The 18,765-nt window shown below is 39.3% G+C and overlaps 1 protein-coding gene across 5 annotated transcripts in view; it reads right to left on the reverse strand.

The window, feature by feature from the left end:
- Positions 1–18,765, reverse strand: part of klhdc8b (kelch domain containing 8B) — a 160,115-nt gene that overhangs the window by 121,088 nt on the left and 20,262 nt on the right. The window contains exon 1 of one of the 5 annotated variants that reach the window (XM_079359070.1): positions 414–493. The exons of 2 other annotated variants lie outside the window; for them this stretch is intronic. The gene's annotated coding sequence lies outside the window, so the exon portion shown is untranslated. Of the gene's footprint in view, positions 1–85; positions 136–266; positions 351–413; positions 494–18,765 lie in introns of those variants that run through there. 2 more of the 5 variants (XM_079359072.1, XM_079359073.1) reach the window with 2 other exon arrangements.

An 18,765-nucleotide genomic window follows, 5' to 3' on the forward strand; every position in this document is an offset into this window, starting at 1 on the left:
ATAATTGTCTTTGACAGTAAACAGCATAAATATTGTTCACCTCATGAGGTAACTTTGATCATATCATCCTCTCCCACACTCTCACCTCATTAGTTTCCCCACCAGCACCTGGTGAGTTTGCAGCGAACCACACAAACAATTTAAACACCCGAGTTTGATTTGGTTTATTTTCTTATTTAGCCTTATATTGTTGAGATGACGTGTGCAGAATTTTAACATTGCAAGAATAAAAACTAAACTCTAATCATTATTTCTTTTTAACTGACCTTTTTTTCAATCCTTTAATTTAAGCCTCGCACAAAGCAGAGCATTAAAACAGTGAGGTTGAACTCTTGTTTTCTCTTCACATAAAACTATGGAAAAATATTTACATGAACTTAAGAAAATCACAAATGTACTTTCTTCTAAGTTACCTGGCTGTTAGGGGCGGGAACATCCTGTTTCTTGCAAAGGCGTGGCCAAGGGCTGAGAACACTGTTATGCTGCAGCCAGCTCTTTGGAGCAGACCAAGTTCTCCATTCTCATTGGGGGGGGGGGGTTAGGGTTTAGCTAATTTGGCTTGGATAGGTAAAGCTTGGCATCCACTTTGTTTACCTTTTGCTGACCCTGATTTGGCCACTCCGCTATATAAGTTCTCTTTGTGACTGATTGTATTATGACTGAGAAAAATCCAACAGGGCATGGTTGTCAGAGCAATGATCAAGAAACTGTTGAACATGTCATGTAGTTTCTTGAAGCCAATCCATAAACACGGACCAAGTACAGTGCAAGACAAGAAGCTTTTTAAAGTTGACTCAAAGTTGAATGGACTGTTTACCTGATCTGAGTTCAAAATAAAGGAAGAGTGACCTGAAGGTGGCAGTAAACCTCCAGATTGTAGGATAAAGAAGAAGAGGTCTGTTCACACCTCATTGTTTATCTTCTTTAAGTGGAGTTATATCATGTTGACCTCTTTTATTGGCCTCGTTCTTTGGATTTGGTTTGTGTGTGGTTTTCTTTGTTTGGGTGAAATAAAAAAAAGAAATAATAACAGCTGGTTAGAAACATCCCTCTGTATCGACATGCCAGGTTGGGATCACTTTCATGCAAAATAACAAAAACCTTCAAACTGTCACACTGATGGCTTTGCTGCTAACTAAAATTGGATCATCCTATGAGCCATGAGAATACGGTTCATCATTCCATAACAATGCTTTGGTGAAGGAAGTAAAAAAAAATTAAAAAAAGTTCCGGTATAAAGAAATGTGTTTTTTGAGAGAGAAGCGAGTCAGTATGGAAACAAGTGCTGCAACACAAAGTGAATGTGTCGCTTACAGTTTCTATGTCTTTGCATGTTTGCAGTAACATCAGGATCAATGGTGACGTAAATGTTGAGTAGCTCCTTTACCATTGTGAAGCTGCTGGGCTAAACTATGAGCAGGTTCTGCAGGAGACAATTTAACATGATCTTTCTATCAGCCACTGATTGTTGCCCCCAACAACAAGCAAAAAATAATCCTGTACAACATGCAGGCAGGTGGTTTACTGTCTCTGAGTAATTGAAGGAATGAGCTCCATCCATGTAATTAGGATTCTGTGCTAAATAGTGTCAAAATGAGACCTACATTCAGTCAGTACAGTTTTAAAATTGCAAATATAATCTCTCCTGATTGTCTATTGCATATTTCTATTGGGATTTCCCTACATGGATGAATCAAGGCTCAGTAAGAAGCAGACAAGTAATCCTGTCAGGTTTCTACATAAAAGCATCACATTCACTTTAGAATGCACATCATAATCAGAATCACGTTCATACCGCCTGGAGAAACTTGTCTTGCTGTGGTTCAGTGTGTGTGTGTGTGTGTGTGTGTGTGTGTGTGTGTGTGTGTGTGTGTGTGTGTGTGTGTGTGTGTGTGTGTGTGTGAGAGAGAGAGAGAGAGAGAGAGAGAGAGAGAGAGAGAGAGAGAGAGAGAGAGAATCTGTGAGTGTGTGCGTGCCTGTGAAAGAGAGTGAGTGAGAGAGTGAGTGAGTGAGTGAGAGAGAGAGAGAGAGAGAGAGAGAGAGTGTACGTAAGTAAGTTAAGAGGTACATGAGGGTGTGTGTGTGTGTGTGTGTGTGTGTGTGTGTGTGTGTGTGTGTGTAAGTACATGAGGGTGTGTGTGTCTGATGGAGACTCAGCAGGCAGCGAGCACACAGTGGCCTGTTGATCGACAGGGAAACTGATGGCATTTAGCAGGTGTGAGGAGAGAAAGAAAGTGACACAAAACAAATCTTTTCCTCAGCTTCTCCCTATAGATCACAGTACATAGATACATATTACATAAACATGGATATAGTGTCGTCCTCCTAGTCCAGCTGACTGTTCCAGAGCCCAGTGGATACGCTGACCTTTTAAGAGACGAAGGGAGAAATGATTATGTCTGTGGAGGTCTTTGCATGACAATGGACATTGGAAATGTTTGTTTTTTATGAGGATGACTCTTTAGGGGGGAGAAAGAAGAATTTAAGAAAACCAAAGAAGTTTAAGACCATCTATACAGAAGAGGGATTTGAAGGACCTCGGGTCCCAGTTTGTGCAGGACTGCACAGCATATTCATCCCTCACTCCACAAATTGAGATGATGTCCCATATTTGATGTCTCTAGTTTCTCCAAAGTGCAGGACAGTACCCTTTTTCAAACCTCGCTTTTTAACCAATGGCTGTATAAAAAGCAAGAGAAAGCTAACACCAGGGTGTGTTTCAGCCAATCAATCAAGCCTAAATGTGGGCTCAGGGCTCACCGACCTTTTACCATCCTGTTTGCTTAGGTTAAACTCCCCTGCCACAAAAATAGAAAAAAGCTACTGGAATGCACTTTTTGACAGAAAGAAGATGCAGCTGAGCTGAAGTCTTTGAAATGATTTCATGTTCGGTGAAGCCAGTGGAGGGTGGTATAAGCATAACTCTGTCGCTGGCCTCTCATCTCTGCCTCTTGCTATTGGCTCTGGATAATATATTATATTATCTATTATACACTGAAATCCTTGACCGAGCAGTTGCATTTTGGAAAATGTATGAGCGGTCAGATTTTTAGAAGATTCTTTTTTGGCAACTCACAGAATTTCTCAAAAGTAGTATTCATACTCAGGTGGCCCAATACAAGTATAAAAATCATCTTGCATGAGATACTATGTGTTAAAATAGTTAGTTCAGCTTTCTGCTCTCCTTTGGAAGATGATCTGATCAACAATTCTTAAGATCATATGAAGGTCAAATAAAAAACACACTTTTACACGAACAGGCAGAGAGTCCTTCCTTTAGAGCAGTCGTTCTCAACTGGTGTGTCGGAACCACAAAAGTGTGTCGTGGATTCCAGTGGGTTGCAAATGTGTACAGGAAGAAAAAATGTCCAAAAATCTATGAGGCATCTTTTAAACTAGTTTGTTCCTTTCCATTTCTTTGTTCTATCGAGCTTCGTAACGCCAATTTTTCTTTAAATTAATGTGATTGATTGAAGAAAATTCATAATTGGGTTGCAATTGTTCATGAAGGAGTAGTTGGTGGGTCGAGAGGCTTTAGAATAAGATGACACAGCGAGAGTGTCTCATTTTAGTCAAATGAATGAAACCATTTTCGGTTTCATATTTCAAAGGCAAAACTCAAACATTAAAAAAAAGGCATTTTTCTGGATTGGCCTTGAGATTTCTGCTAGTTATTGTCTTTATTGTTTAGTTTGGTTTTCTTCAACTGTTACTCAGTTAAAAAGTAAAATGGTAAAACTGACATTAAGATAAAAGCATCTCAATTAGGCCAAATGAATATGGATCCATTTTGTGTAAATTTGATAGGATGAACAGTCCCCTGTCATTCAAATATACATACATACATAAACATACATAAACACACATACAACATAAAGACAGAGTCCATCCTTTACATATAATGTTGCCTACATTTGCTTTCTTTTAATGTTTATTTCTGTTTGAATGTGTTTCTGTAAATGTGTGCGCAATGTTGAAAGTGTTGTGCTTCATGTCCATGAAGGCAACGACATCAAATCTATCGGACTGTGTTTCAAGTTCCTCTTCTATTATTTATCAGTGTTCTATGATTCTGGGAGGAAAAGCTGAGCCTGCTGCCTGTTACAATACGAACATTTGGCCACACATCTTCTGGTGTAAAGACGGAATTATGCATGGCGTGGCGTGGTGGTGGTAAGATGAAAAATAAAACATGCAGGTTAAATTTAACATCTGAAGCTTGTGCAGTACACCCTGATAAATAGATAAAATGCCTTTTTTGGAATCTCTATTTTACTTTTAGTGAGTCTCAAAGAGATCAAAGCAGAAAATTAAAAGTCTCATGTAAAGGTCCCAGTTGGACACTTATAATAAATCACATTTCTCTTCTCACACTGTCTACTCAATGCAATGCTTGATGAAACTCATAGGTGACCTAAAGACGGGTTACTGATTTTACATTTGCTGTGTTAAAACTATAGTGGCTATTTCACAGAAGGATCGAAGTGAGCTGTTTTATCTCATATTGCCTGAAGGCTTACGAGTAAACACAGTTCCCACAATGCTCAGCTGTTGGAGTTTATTATTGTCTTCAGGTAATAGGCTGTGAATGAGTTCATGTTAGAGCGTGTATGGCAGATGCGTCTCTGGCCAAGACTCCCCGGAGAGCTCTGTTCCGGTTAGCAACACATGCTGTCAGGCCTAATACAGTCGGAGTAAACAACTCAGTAACAGCTTAATGCAAAAAATTAAACTGCAGAGCGTCATTATACAAATGATTACATCTATTGCTGTGTGGCTCATAGGGATCCTGAATTAAATTTGACTTGGAAATTGTGTAAATAACTCATCAGTTTAAAAATGACTCATTTACAAAAGTAAACAATACCAACTTTACTTCATTAAAAGTAAGGGGGTGGGGGCTTTTTCACACTTGAGCAAATCTCCTAAAACGTCCCAACATTTCCAGGGTGAACTGTAGCCTATGTGTGAACACAAACAGCCACATTTTTCTGCCAGCCCCCCTTAGTTTTTTTTTTTTTTCCACAGAAAGCTTTATCTAAATAAGTCGTGCTGTAGACATCTCGCCGCAGCAGATAAAAACTTTTCAAAGCATAAACATCTTGGCTGTAATTAACTCGTCCTCGCTGCCTAGAGGCTGAGCTACAATCAGATGTGATTTATTTATGATTAAGTGTTTGCAGCTCTGTTCAACTGTAGCCAGGAGTGCAATTTACAGCTGATTTTTAATGCGTTTATGTGGGGGGGGTTCAGCCTTGTTGCATTTAGACAGAAGCCAATGAACTTGTTTACAGCACTACTGAGTGCCAATAAAGTTGTTATAAGTAGCACAGGACATGTGTTTTAATTGTTGTATTAAATGAAATAAATCCCAAAATTTAACAACTGACCAAAGTTTGGTTTTAAAGATGTGGTGGATTTTTTTGGATTTGGTCTTAACTGTTGATCAACATGTAGATCAGAGAGTGGTTGTTGTTTTTGTTGTAATTTAATGAATTGTCTATTAACTATCTGTTAAAATATGTGACTTTGTTTAATATCTTCATAAAGCTCAGTTTAACACCCACTCTCCTTCTCCTTTTCTCTCCCTCCAGTCAAGACTGGTGTGATGCGCCCATACAGTATCTTGGCATCCCATTTACCTCCTCAGCCTCTGCCAACAGTGTCTCCCCCCCAAGAGAGATGAAACCCATAATGTATGGGGGCAAACATTAACACTCCACTAAAATCTAATTCGGTCACAGAGAGAGAGAGAGAGAGAGAGAGAGAGAGAGAGAGAGAGAGAGAGAGAGAGAGAGAGAGAGAGAGAGAGAGAGAGAGAGAGAGAGAGAGAGAGAGAGAGAGAGAGAGAGAGAGAGAGAGAATTTTTACTTTGATCAACTTGTCCTCAGATAAAACACTTAACTTTTAACTCACTATATGTTTTCTCTGTAACAACATAAATAAAGGAAGTGTGTTGAGCACGCACCTCATGCATCCCATGCACAGACACCAGGTTCTAATCTACATGGGTGCTGGGGTCCACTCTCCCCTGAATACAGGCAGCATACATTTGGTTCTCATTGTAGGAATGGCTCAAAGCCTGAGAGAGCTGTCCAGTAAATGTGTACATGTTTTTTTTTCAAAGCCGTTTAAGAAAAAGCCCATTAGTTGATCATGCTCTTAAACAAGTGAAGTTCCCCCAACAGAAACTGCATTAGCAATAAAATCCTCATCAGCTCAGTTGGAGAGTTGAAAATGTGCTTTTATTGACTTTAAGTAAATAATGAAACTTATTTTATGTGCTATCTTTCAAAGAATAAATAAAGGAAGTTGTAAAGACTAAAATGAGATGTGGCAGAGAGAGATTGCAAAGAGGCCCTCTGGGAAGAGAATGACAGACATTAAGCTGGCGGGGAGATAATGATTTTAATTGCTTAAAATCAAAATGCATGATGAATAATGCTCGCCGTGGGTTGATTGGTAACTTGACTCCACTCATGTCTTCAAATCTTATTTGCTTCATTCAAATATGAATCATGATGAGTCCGTAGTTATTGCTGAGGGAATGATGTGAATTTTAAACATGAAGTGAGCATGATTTTAATGTAGCATCTCCCGAGTTTAAAAGGCAGCTTCAGCTCCTGAAAGGCTGACTGACTTTGAGTGACAGATAAAAAACAGACGTGCAGGCCCTTCAGATTACAGAACAGAAGTACGAGAGAGCGTCGAAAATCCTCTCACTTTGAATTGATCAAATATAATTTACTGCTACGCCTACTTAATCAATGAAGGGACCAATATGTAAGATATTTTCTGAATTAAATCACCAACTCTATGATCAGACATGCTGTGTTGAAGTGCTGGCTTCTCTCTCAACAACGCAGCAGCCAGTATGTCCTCCTTTTCAGTTTAGATTCTGGTGCAGAATGGTCTGAATTAGATAAAGCAGGCGGTTTTAAGGCACCCCTCCACCAACATTTTGGACCCCCCTTGGTTTGCCAGGCAGACGTCAAACCAACAGGTGTAGCAGGGATGGAAGCAGCAGTCAAACGGGTTCAGATACAACTGATTCTACCCGACCTTGAGGAGCATTTTTTTGTGAAGTGAAGAGAGGTTAGAACACAAAAGGTTTCAAGACAGATGCAGAGCTGGTTAGAAAGTGACACTTCAGTGTTCGCGACATGGCAACCGGCGTATCATCAACTCGAGGGAGGAGGGGAAACTGCTCTTTCAAACGTTAAGAATTTTGAATGCAGTACCTATTTTCATATTGCTTCTTAAAAGGTATGCAAGCAGCTTCACAGCAGTGGAGATGACAGCTGCATCATGTCCCTCTAGAGTTCAAGTGGAAGAATAAAGAAGCATGACACCAGATCATGATTTCTTTACATCAAGGTAACAGTGTTTGTATTTAAGGGTTCACTGACTTAGCTTCACTACCTTTTCTGCTCTGCGTTTTGATTTGATTTTCCAGCCGTACAAGCTAAAAGTCAAAGGTACTTTCTCAGAGTCACAACAGAGCTGAAGAGTGGGTGGAACTATTTTTGGCCCCTGCTTCCAAACATCCCATTTCATTTTCCCCATGGGGAAAGTAACACGACTCGACAAAAGCATTACTGTGGCTTGGATCAGCATGAAATTACGCTGATACAGTCACCAGCCCAAATAATAAAAGCAACAGCATTGGAGAACATGTGGTCCTTTGTTAACATCTTAATTATTCAAGCGTGTCTGATACACACATTGCAATCCAGAGGTTACCTTTGACTGCACTCTGGGAATGCTACTTTCAAAATCATGCTAGTTTCTCGAAAATGACAAACCTTGCCTTTAATTCAGAAGAGCAGATTTTATTTTCAATTCCGAAAAAAAATGACGTGGTTATATTTTGTTCACCAATTGAACAGCATAGAGTTTGTATTCACACATAGTTCTTGCCCTGGTTTACAGGTTTATAGATTTAGGTTTTCGTTTTAGCCATCAGTCATGCTAACATAACAGCAAAAGATTTGAAATGGAAATCAACAAAAATGGCTTCATATGAATGTTTAAGTTATCCCGAAAGAGTCCTGTGTTTTGATATAAACACTTTGAGAAAAATGCTACACAATGTGTGTAGGTCTATTCTATTTTGTCTTTTTAATGAGTGTCACAATTCAAGGGATCTTGATAGCTTGCATGATAAATGAAGGGTGGAAAAATAACATTTAATGAACAGCTAAATACAAATAATTAATGGACTCTATATACTGCGTTTCTAGACTGGAGCACTTAAAGCGGTTTTACACTCAATGTGACATTCACACTCACAGTGGTAGCAGAGGGAGCTCATCCGTATGAAATCATGATATTCAAACAGATTCACACACATGCTATAGCCTCAGGAGCAGATTAGGGTTCAGTCTCTTGCCCAGGAGCACTTAAAACTTTATAAGGCACTCATTCAAATAATTTGAAATTCAAAAATTCAACCACAGAATGTTATTGGGGGACATAAGTCAAGAAGTTACCATCTTTGGTTCAAATGCCACAATAGCAGGATCAGTGACGTAGGGTGATCTCTTCTGATTGGCTGAGTGAGGATCACATTCTTCTCGACCTTACTGAGGTGCAGAAGGGTGACCATATGTATTGTGTACGGAAATTTCCAAAAATAGTCACTTGCCCGATAAAGGGTTAAAAATATGGACTGCAGGAGGTGGGATTGAACTCCCAACTGTCCTATCAATAGACAACTGTGCTAAAGTCCCCCATAAAGGCACTGAGGTTGGATTAAGTACCTCCTCCCACTTTGATACTCTTTTCTAAACACTCTACAAAGGCAAAGGGAGATAGAGATCTGGGTTAAATTTGGTGTGTATCCCTCATGAACACTGTTAAAAGTCAGTTCGTGTTTTTAGATAACGGTCATTCTGTGTTAATTTATGTGCACTATTTAGCTATAAGCTAACTAAAAAGTGCTAACATTAGCCCGATAACTCAAAAATGCAGTCTACAGGCAATCGCAGCTCGAGCCAAGTAGAAGTTCGTCCGCTGCTTGCACTTAATAATGCTTAATTATGGTGCGTTCCACATGATAACTTGTTCGTGTGAACGTGGGAAGGGATCGAAGGTGTGTCGCCGGCTTCAGCTAAGGCAAAGGTGTTGTCAAAGAGCAGTATGTTTTGGTTTCATCCTGACTCTCCAGGGCGACATCTACTGGATAAAAAGTTGCATATTCCACCTTAAAATATATTGCATGCATGTATACAATTCATCAAGCATTGCACTCCTCAAAGGATAAAGAAAGCAGAGTTCTCAGTCGTCGTTCTCACTGATGATGAAATCTCAACCATCCCAAGGTCACAACATGGGCTAAATGATCAAAGATCCCTCCATCTGCCTCTTCAGAAAGTCTAATCCTCCTCCGCCAGCCTTCAGGTCGTTCAGTGTTCTAGTGTGTTTCTTTTTTTTTTTCGACAGAGATTTTGCAAACAGAAAGCAAATTCCCTGGAAAAGGCAGTGAACTGTATTCACATTTTAAGACGTAAAAGTGAAGCTTAGAGTTTCATGAAAGTGGCTTAGCTCCTCTAAAGGAGTGCTCACCACCTTCTCTGCAGCTAAATTTAACTGTAACAGTAGGAGTCTTTCAGTCGACTGTTTCATGGTGGTACGCCAAAGCAAAGCAGAAAGTAATTTAATGCTTAAGTGCAACAAACGCTCCTGCAGGGGGTCTGAGAAAGCTCTCATTTTTATCTTCTGCAGGGTACATTTTCCTCTGCATGCTGAGGGTTTAGAGACCTGTGTAACCTAAGGTTGTAAGATGACCGACTGTAAAAACCATAATTACAGCCACGGATTAACATAGTAATATAAAATGTTATTTAAAGGTGCCTTTCAAAACAGTCAAGGTCACCTTACAAAGCTAAAAAATGAATCAATACAATTAATTATGAAAAACACACAATTACAGTGTAAAATCAGACTGAATATGCCCGCTATTTAAAAAGGATTTGTTTTCAGAAAGGATTTTCAAAATGGAGAAAGAGTCAACATTGAAGTTGTGTGGTGGGAGAGATCCAGAGGCGAAGACAGAGCGTCTGAAGGATCCCAATGGTGAGACGACTGGTGAAGTGAGCTTAATGAAAGAAGAAGACCAGAGAGTGTGGATGGGTGTTGATGTGCAGAAGGTCAGAGAGAAAGATTTCTGCAGAAGTCACCTGTTTCATGCAAACTGCTTGTCAGACTGTCCAACAGAGTCAGCTCCCACCACTGTGTCTAAATACTTTGTAGGCCCTCGAAACACAAATCCTAATTCATTATTTTGTTCACCTTTTTCACAACTTCTGTCCCTTGTGTGTACAATGAAGTGTGACAACATGATTGCACTCATTTGTTGTCACAAGTGACTCAATCATCACTTCCTCCTGCCTTGTGGGGAATTTTCCTGAATATTTCCTTCGGCGCTCGCATCATCTCATCCCGACAACAGAAGTCTGTGTAAAGTCAGACTGAAAAATTCTGCTGTTTGTGTTAACACATGCAGCTCACCCTGAAAACTACAGGAAGTTTCCAGGAGTTTTGTGCAGGTTTAACAGCACTAATGTACTGTAGTATAAAAGACAACAACATATTACCTCCCGCTCTCATTTCAGCAGACATATGTTGCACTGTATGGAAAGTGTCAGTGTCATTTCATCCACTTTCAGATGCTCAAATTAGCCGATGCTTTGCAGCTGCAATATTTTTGAATGTCCCTTTGAATTATTTAAAATGAATAATTCAAAGCAGATATGTGGGTAATATAGAAGCAATGGATAATGTACAACCTGCTACAGACTGACTCTGAGTTAACAAGTTGACCGCAACATGATTTTTTAAGCTATAAAAGTCAGTTTCTGATTTCTAGTCTGATTCAACATATTCCTCCTCTCAGTAAGTTATGTGCCAACCTTTAGAGACACATTGTGCAACTAAAAGGTCAAATTTGTTTTTGTTTCACTTCCCACCATTCAGTGCTGGACGGCCGCTCCACGCACAAACTGTGAAGAGCAGCGAGACAGGCATGTGTAATTGCAGCAGCTGCTCCACTTTCCTCTCCCTCTGCTATGAATACTTAAAAGCCTTTTAATTTCCCCTCGGCTATCATCATGAAGGCTATTTTCTAATGCGCTGAACAATAAGATGAAATCCGAGTCCACCACCAACCCAAAATAGTTCCAGACAGCTTTTCACTGAACGCTCTCACCCTCTCCTCTTCTGTCCCGGCCGCTCGTTTCTTCGAGTCAGATTCAGTCTGAAAGTTTGATGCTGCTTGTCATTCATAATTTAAATCTGCCGTTCCATTGTGCTCTGGTTTCCACACTCTCACACATCCACATCTTACCGCCTTGGCTCATTGCTCTCGAGGGACGTTCTTTCTTTTTCTCCCTTTCTGCTCTTTTGCTGTCACCTTACATTTCCTGTTCGGTGTACAGTAACATGATGTCTGCCAGGTAAATGTGAACAGAAGGGTAAACTCACTGCTGATAGGAATAAGATGTTATTCAGGAACTAATTTTAATAAAGAGTAACTGGAGAATGTCATTCCTTACAGAAACTGTGTGGATGCTGAAATAACATGAAGCTATATCACTAATGCTGTGTTCAAAAGTTGAATAACATCAGAAATGTGAGGAACAGTTTATGATATGCCAGTCTCAGAACACTTCTTCTATCTTCCTCTGTGAGATGAATATAAGCCTCTGGGAAACGGACATGAATTTCTCCGTTATTCCAGTGAAGCCAGCGGTTAGTGTTCAAAGACTCAGTGTGCTATTCAGGTCTGCAACGTAAACGCTGTCAGGTCTTTATCCAGAACAGCTCAATGACAGAAGGTAAGCCATCCTGCTGATTCACTGAGGACCCCACATCAACAGTATGAGCCCTAAAGTCAAACCAAAATCAATGTGATTTCATTGTAATTTAGGGGAATAAAATTTGTCTAAAATTGTCTAAAAAAGTTTTTTTTAAAGAGTCAAGCTTTGTCTGGCTGATCTTCGGATCACAAACTTCATCATTTTCATCAAGTCTTTTTGTTCGGCTTTATTCTACTGAGATATTCAGGGCAGCATTAAGGTAGGTGCCGTACTGAAGCAGGGGTTACAGTTTGGTGCATTACTGATAAAGTGGGACTATGAGCTGTCACGTTCAAGATAAATGCTGAGCCTCGTCCACAGCCTGCTCGCTCTCACTGCAGACTGAGACCGTGCAGCTGAATTCTGCATTCTCACGTCAGATTTAAAAAATGGGAACTTTAGCCTCCAGAGGAAACTGCCTTAGGAAGCATCTGTAAAATGTAGACATTATTTCCTTTTGGGCCGAGTTGAAAACGTTTGTGTTGAGCTGTTAATACTCTCTGAAGTGTTAAATTGGATCCCAGTGTTACACAGTGAATCATCCGTATAACAACACCAGAGGGGTTTGATAGAGTGTTGCAGTTTTTTAGGATTGCTATTCCAGCAATGTTCAAACAAAATTCATTTCTGTGCACTGCAATAATGCACGCTGACACAATGCCTCCATTCTGATCTGGCTCAGGCAGATTGGCAATAACTGCTTTGCTGAGACTATTTTCTGGAACCGAAGTGGCACAAAATCAGATCCCCAAATACCCACTGAGGTACCTACTGAAGTCTAAGTCCATATCAAAACAATGCATTATGGGTTAGAAGATTAGATTAAATCAAGCGTCTTTATTATAACAGAAATAAGGTAACAAACATCATCAACAACAAAAAATATCCATTCATCCATGATCTATACTGCTTTTCTCGTTTCTCTTTCCAACAGGGAATTTCTGAACCAGGAACTTCCTTGCAAACAGCACTAACAACAACAAAAAATATTTTAAATAAAAATCCCAAAGTTTGTAAGGTACAGAGTCATGTATGTAGAGAATTAACTGCCAGGGTAAGATGTAAAAATTATGACAAATTAAGTATTTGTTTTAAGTTGTATACATGTAAAACTTATAGCAAATGATTTCAAATCCTGTCTTAATTTACTAAATACTATACCTGATCTTTGACGATTTTTTTAAATAATAGGACTGTTAATCAACATAGCATACTTATTACATTGTGTTACTTAAGAGACATGCCCTTTGAGATGCTTCTTACATCATTTCAGGGCTCTTTGCCTTTAAGATAGTGACTTTAAAACATGACATTTTTCAAGACATTTGGGTCCTAGAATTTTCCTACCTTGAAAAATTCTCGAGAAGTTTTATAATAACGGAAAAGTGAATTCCCTGAGCCTGGATGGAAACTGGTCAATTTTAGACATATTGCCAAAAAGTTTTGTTTTTGTTGTTTTGTTTTATATCGAATAGAAAACTCCCGCCCTCTACTCTTGCCGAGCATCAACCATTTTTGTCAAGTGTGTCAAAGCCGTGGGTTGTCTACTAAAGAGAGTCGACCAAAGCTGTGTTATGTTTTCTCCCGTCTTTGCTTAATTGCATGTTTTCACATAGAACAGATTATACAAGGTGACTACTTATACAAACTTGTATGAAAATGTATATAAACATACAAAAAAACTTAAAGTATAGATTTGTATTTTAAAGCTTTGTCGAAGTGTGTCAATGAGTACGTAACAATAGATACCGGTATGTACAACCTTGTGGTAAAACAGCAGGTGTCTTTTCAAATTGCACATTCATAGCTGTCATGTTTTTGAGGGAGAAGGGAAACTGGTATCAAAAAAGGACGAATGTTTAAAAAGCCCAGCATCTTCAAACCCAGAGGAAGATGAAAACAAAAAGCATAGCAATGAGTTTAAATCATGAAAGATTTTATGTGACGTAATCTTCTGATTCAATTGGACACATTGGAGCAGGCAGGGAGACGGAAAGGTAGGCAAAAAGGTCAAGTAGAGCCGATGTGTCCTGGTAACATTGGAAAGAGGGACTGATGGCCTTTAGTGGAGAATGCCAGATAGACAGAAGAATAGTACATGGCCTGGAAGAAGTGAGCTGGTGAGCAGCTGGAGGCATGAGTAGAAGTAAATAAAGGAATGGCTATGATAGAGTTGAAGAGATATGTGTAAATGGAGGCGATTGTAACAATAGATGAATCTGGACCTGTAACCATTGAAGACCAGTTTTAAACATTGAGTTGTCTGGTCATTATATATTGACTTGATGTATATAATATAATAATAATAATAATAATAATAATATAAGATATATACATATATATATATATATATATATATATATATATAGCATCCATCTTAATTTCAGGTTGTAGCACACTGTAATCTCTTATAGAAAAATAAAGGTGATCTAGATAAACTAGAACAAATCAGGAAATGTATCAAAGACAACAGAGCTTCCTTTAACTTATTAGAATAAATAAACTACAACAAGTGTGTACTAAAGGTTCATAAAAAACAATTCACAAACCAGCACTGGTGCTCTTCTCTTTCAGTGACTTGTTAAAAACTGCTTTCGATCCACAATAGGACAAAACAGACTTAATCACCTGTCTCTGAAGGTGACTAACCCTTCCTGTATATCAGGTGCAAACATTTCTCCAGATTTATTAAGGACTTCTTTGACAGAAAATCAAGGACGAAAAACTTTTAAGTGTACAAATTTGTATTTCTTGCTGTCCTGCTGTTTCAATATTGCAATCATTATGCGCTGCAGCTGCGTTTATTGTGTTTTTATGGCCTTATTTTACGAGTATTGCACCATGGTTTGATTTTATAGAGATTGATTTTTTTTGCCTCGGTGAAACAGCGTGCCCTGCACTGCTTCAAGTGTTGCACCTGTTGGGTTAGAAAGCTTAAAGCTGTTAACAACTTTACTGATTTACTGAAAATGTATCTTTTCTTTGTGTCATTGGTATTTATAGTCAATGTTGTCACACTGTCTCACTTGAGCTACCTTTCTCCGTTTGATCAACTCCCTGACAGTGTTTGGCTCAGTATTTGTCATTATAGTGTCGCACTGAATCTAACAGAAGCTCACATCAATGAAAGTTTCCAGCAACAAAAGTTTTCCACATTGTAATGTTCCAGCACATTTACAACAAGGTCAAGAAGAGGTTATATTTGGATTATTGTTTAGAGGTCACTCCAAGGTTAATGAAAGGTCTGCATCAGTACAAACAGGTCCAACAACAGGCAGAGAGGTTGTTTACTTTTTGGATTTAGAATGAGGATTGAGGTGTTTGCACGGTGTACATTTATTCTGCTTGATCATTTTCATGATCTGATCATGATATGTTTTAAATTTTAAGCTCCATGTAAACATAGTTGAAGTCTTATTTCCCTTTGGGGTGCTGGTAAAAAAAAAAAAACATTGACTGTATAGAACGTGGACAAAGGCTCAGTGATGTCACCCACTGGTTTCTCGAGTGGTGTTACAAAGCTCAGTGATGGCTTTTGCCATATTGAAAGTGCTACTTTAACCAAACATTCAGTCAATCTGATGACAGGGAAACCTGTGAGTCAACTGAGTCATGACCCTAATTTTGCAAATGTATGAATTACTCTTAGCCTTAATATAATCAAAACAGATGAGATGTAACAAAATGCACCACCTTTACGATGTGTGGCAACAAATAAATGATGCACTGTTTTCTGGACCAAGTTTAAAATGTTTTTTTCTGTTAGAAAATGTACATTTTAATATGGGATCTAATTGGGATCTTTGGCTTTTGGAGTCAGCCTCAAGTGGACACTGACGGAACTGCAGCTTTTTGCCCTGACTCATTGACTTAATCTTTCAACACTGGAGGTTTCCGCTTGGTAAAAAGTAAGCATGTAGTTGTTTTTGTATGACAAGTATATACACGTTTACATGCCTGTCGCAGTGACGTGAAGTCACAAGTTGTGCCTTGAGACGACGCATCTTACTGCCAGGTATCAATGCTCGAGCTTTCTGTCTGTGAGCAGATCACCCAGAGCACATGTTAATGCCAGGTGTAAAGAGAACCACAGAGACCATTACAAACACTCAGTGCTTGAAACAGCAGGCCAAGATGGCACTGATGATCCCCTGTTAGTCGCAGTTTCCAGTTTGATCTCCGATTGATGTCATTGGCTGTTGTTTCCTTTGAGACGAGTAGTGGAGCGTCTGATTGGACAGTTAACCTCTGGGGCATCGCCGCCAACTGCGCCTGCTGTTCCTCTTAGTGCCACTGATGGGAAATGTGTGCCGGAGAAAAACGCTTTCATTTAGTCAGCCCAGCAGACACTGTGAGTTGGTATAATTCCCATGCAAACACGTTTTTCTTTGCTCTTACATGCATCATTGACTGTGACCAAACTTACCCTCTCATTCCTGCTTCTCACCAGCACTCTGTGTTTTCCTTTTTGTAGTTCTATTTTTATTGTGTCGCAACTTTTTAGGAGCTGTTCCTAGTTCTTTTGCTTCTTCATCTTGCTTCATTGTTTTCTTTTTATGAAAATTGCAGCTACTTTGCTTTTATGTTCAGTCTTTCTTTCATTCCTCTCCCACTCCCGGTTTCTCCTCCTCTGTCGGTACTTTGGTTTTATTGAGATGACTTTATGACTCAGTATTGAGACACTTTCTAAATGAAACATCTCACTATTTGCTTTATTGCATGTGTGTATACATTTGTGTATATCTTAGTATGTTTGTCAAACCTGCACACTTCACACTTGGTCACCCCGATATCTCTTGAGATTCACCACCTGGTGTTTACAGTCACTCATTCAGCTTGGACACTCTGTCTAGAGTGATGCAAGCTTTACTGAGAATTGGATGACTGAACAAGAACCCATTCACATGTGTACAGACAGCATTGTAGCTGTACCCTCTTAGTGTCTGACAAAGGGGGTTGAGTGAAAACCCTCTTCAATTACTGGCTGACTCAAAAACCTGGCAAGGCAAGTTCATTTATATAGCACATTTCAACAACAAGGCAATTCAAAGTGCTTTACACAAGACATCAGAAGCATCATGGCAGAGGAAAGAAAAGATACATAAAAAAAAAAATACTGAAATTATTAAAACTTAAAATTTGTAGTAATAATAATTCAAATAAAATTAATTTAAGGAAGAATATAGAAGGACATAAAAGTTATAGTGCAGAGTAAAAAATTAAAACCTTTATTAAAACATTTTAGTTAAAGGCAGCTGTAAACAGGTGGGTCTTTAACCTTGATTTAAAAGAGCTGACAGATTCAGCTGACCTGCAGTTTTCTGGGAGTTTGTTCCAGATATACGGAGCATAGAAACTAAAGGCTGCTTCTCCATGTTTAGTTCTGACTCTGGGGACAGAGAGCAGAACTGTACCAGACGGGCTGAGTGGTCTGGGCGGTTCTTAGTTAATCAGCAGGTCACTTATGTATTTTTGCCCTGAACCATTAAGCGCTTTATACACCAGCAGCAGGATTTTATAATCTATCCTCTGAGAGACTGGCAACCAGTGTAAAGACCTCAAAACTGGACTGATGTGGTCCATTTTCTTGGTTTTGGTGAGGACTCTAGCAGCAGCGTTCTGGATCAGCTGCAGTTGTCTGAATGATGTTTTAGACAGACCTGTAAAGACTCTGTTACAGTAATCAAGACGACTGAAGATAAAAGCATGGACAAGTTTTTCCAGGTCCTGCTGGGACATAAGTCCTCTAATTCTTGAAATGTTCTTCAGGCGATAGTAGGCTGATTTTGTGATTGACTTGATGTGGCTTTTAAAATTGAAGTCTGAGTCCATCACCACGCCCAGATTTGGCAGGCATGTGATTCTCGTAGTTTAAACTTTCTCTTCCTCCTTACTTTCAAATATCTGCGATTATTTCAATTCATGCACATCATTTCCACTGTTTCACAACTGTCTCCTTGTAAACATGTACATTTGAGTTGCTTTTTCCAACCTGCTACACTCCAAACTCTTGACAGACAACAAAAATAACCCGTCATGGAAACTGACGTTTTTTCTGTCAAATTCTTGACTTAATTTTTCACCTTATTCATGAAGGACATGAAATGGTTACTTCTAGGCATGTCCAGGATGCAGCCCAGAGTACAGTGTGCAGGGACGTTTTACTCAGGCACAGGCTAATAGACTCATTACTAGTGCAGACCACAGACTTCCTCAGTGCCCCTGTAACCCAGCCTGTTAGCCCCCAGCTAGCTAGGCAGCCAGTTTCTTTCTCATCTTCATCCAACTATAGCCTCCAACATGCTCACCATCAGCAGACACCTTGGCCTGCGAGCAGTGAGCCTGCTGCTTTCCAGTCTGCACCTCAGCTGGCTAGTGTCCAGTCCTTCAGAAGCTCAGTGATAACATCTGGCATGGACTGTTGTTCTAATACACAATCTGCAGCTCGAGGCTCTTCTTTGCATCTGTCTAAAATCAGTGCAGTATGTTCCTCGAGGAAATGTATCATAATATTCGTTATCTTATCTACCACCTCACTCTGGAAAACTGAGTGGTGTTGCACACACTCTCATAGCCACTAGGGAAGACTTGCCAAGAATTTGAAAACATATTGTGGCTCACTTTCTCTTCTCCTGTAAGATATGGAGATTAACTGATTAACTTGACTGAATGTTAATATTATTAGACAATGGTTGTGTTAATGCAGTGTTGCCAGGCATATGAGAATCTGTCATATTACTTCCAGTCCTGCAATTATTTCAATGACAAGTGTGGGCTTGTTTGCACCTACAGATCTTATAATATTGTCACCTTGTTAAAATAATTGCCCATGTCATTTTTTGAGAAAAGTGATTTTTGTTTTTGTTGTTGTTGCCTAAACCAACTCCTTATGATGGTGGCCACCTCT

The sequence above is a fragment of the Symphodus melops genome (genome assembly GCF_947650265.1).
Source record: "Symphodus melops genome assembly, chromosome: 13".
In the NCBI taxonomy this organism is placed as follows: Eukaryota; Metazoa; Chordata; class Actinopteri; order Labriformes; family Labridae; genus Symphodus; species Symphodus melops.